Below are 2549 nucleotides of genomic sequence, written 5' to 3'. Positions count from 1 at the left end.
TGTACATGTGGGTGCTTGCAAGTGTATGTATGTTTTTGTGCAGGTGATTGAATCTATGTGTGCCCATTATGTGTGCCTATGAAGGAGCTTGGGTGTGCATTTGAGTACATTTGTGTGTGTTTGCGTCCTTATGTGAGTGTTCATCAGCATGTGTAACTGTGCATGAGGGAGAATTTGTGACTCTGTATATATGTGTTGGTGTATATGTATGTGCTCATCTGGATGAGTTTGTGCAGATGTGCTGTGGATATCACTATATGTAAATAAACTCTGATTGGCCAATAGCCAGACAGGAAGTATAGGCGGGACTAACAGAGAAGAGAATTGAGGGAACAAGAAGGGAAGAGAGAGACTGCCTGGAGCCGCCTCCAGGACAAGGAAGATGTAAAGTACTGGTAAGCCATGAGCCACGTGGCAAAGTAAAGATTAATAGAAATGGGCTAAATATAAGAGTAAGAGCTAGACAATGACAGGCCTGAGCTAATGGCCAAGCAGTTTAAATAATGTAAGAGTCTGTGTGTTTATTTTATAAGTGGGCTCTGGGACTGGCGGGACTTGGTGGTGGGAGCTGGAGAGAAATTCTCCAGCTACACAGATGTGTGTGCCTTTGTATGTGTGTCTGCATATGTGTGTGCATAGACATGTGTGTATATTATAGATATTTTTGTGTGTGCATATGATTGTGTGTGTGCATGTGTGCACAAATATGCTTTCATTTGTGGTATGTGTGCTAGTATGCACATACATGTACACGCTTGTGTTTGCATATACATGTGTATGCATCTATATGTGTGTGAGTGCATACACACATGTGTGCATATAATGGAATTGGTGTATATGTGTGTGCTTGAGATAATGTGTGAGGGTGTGTGCATCTCCACCTTCATCTTTTCTCACATTCAACATTCACAGAGATTCACTTACACCTAATAAAATGGGCAGGAAACAGAATGAAGAAATGTAACAATTAACCTGCATAAGATAACAATTCTAGGTACAATTTGGTTAGTTTCTGGGAAACACTAAGGTAATTTGAAACACTATTAGAATTAATGAAATCTAGTAAGTGCTAATATTCAAAGTAATCAACAACTTTCATATGCCAGCACCAGCCAGCCAGAACAAGAACAAGGGGGTTCCATTCACAGTGGTACTTATCTTGGGAGAGATATGCAGGGATAGTTCTACATGTTGTCCATCGTCTGGCACCTGGCTGGCACGATCTCCTGCGACAAGAATATCCGAGATTGAGGCCCTCACTCCTTTCCTGGGGCCTCACATTGGTTCCTGAGCCAGGCAAGAACCTCTCTCCTTTTGCGTTATTTCCTCACATGGCCTCTGAATGGGGCTCAGACACATTCATTCTTCAAGTGTGCTAGCTGAAGCGCTGCTCTGAGAAGGCCTTGTTCTATTAGCCTGCAGTGTCTGGCTTAGGGCCGCCGGAGACTTGACTTCCTGGCTGAGGCTGCTTGTGCGGCTTCAACATTTTGACTCAATTGGGAGAACATTCTTTTAAACTTTTTCAAAATTTTTGGAGTCAGACACCCCTCCCCCCACAAAAAAGTCAGTAAGGGATATATATATATATATATATATATATATATATATATATATATATATATATACAATGGATGAATTAGAGGCAAGTGGTAAGGTTGGAGGAGAAAACGGAATATGCACCTTTGCTCACAGAAAATTGTCTGTAGGCATCCTGTGTGTATTTGAGCTTCCAGAAGCCCAGACATCAAGGAAAGGAAGGAAGGAAAGAAGGAAGGAAGGAAGGAAGGAAGGAAGGAAGGAAGGAAGGAAGGAAGTGAGGGAGGGAAGGAGGGAAGGAAGGAGGGAGGGAGGGAAGGAGAGAGAGAGAGAGAGAGAGAGAGAGAGAGGGAAGAGAGAGGGAGGGAAGAGAGAGGGAGGGAGGAGGGAGGGAGGGAGGGAGAGAGAAGCATAGGATAATGAAACTGTTAACATCCCACTTTTTGGTTAATGGATTTTATAGGTTTTTTTTTTTTTTTCTTCTGAGGATTGAACTTCCAGAAGGAATAAAAGAGCATCTCTTCCCAGCAACTGGGCTTAACACATGAACATGAAAACCGAACACCAATGTGCACACATGGCAGGGCCAGGCTGGGATGTGTGGACTCAGCTACAGAGGATACTGGATGAAGATAGGAGATTTTTTCTGTCAAAGTGTCCGGAGGTTGGATGGAGACAGAAAGGGAAAAGGAGAAGAAAGGAGAGAAAGAGGGACAGGGTCAGGCAGAAGAGAGGGAGAATGGAGGGGGGAGGGCCAAGGGAATGGAGGAGGGATTGTCAGAGGACCGGGACAATTGTCCTGAGGGCAGAACGCATTCCTTAGAAGCCTGTGCAGCACGGGCTGTTCGTGGTTTTTGTTGTTGACTTTTTGTTTTGTTTTGTTTTCCGGTTTTCTTTGTTTTTTGAGACAGGGTTTTTCTGTGTAGCCCTGGATGTCCTGGAACTTGTTCTGTAGACCAGATTGGCCTCAGGCTCACAGAGATCCTCCTGCCTCTGGCCCCTGAGTGCTGGGA

This window comes from Peromyscus eremicus, chromosome 5, assembly GCF_949786415.1.
Source record: "Peromyscus eremicus chromosome 5, PerEre_H2_v1, whole genome shotgun sequence".
NCBI lineage: Eukaryota > Metazoa > Chordata > Mammalia > Rodentia > Cricetidae > Peromyscus > Peromyscus eremicus.
Note: the sequence above shows the minus strand (reverse complement) of the source record.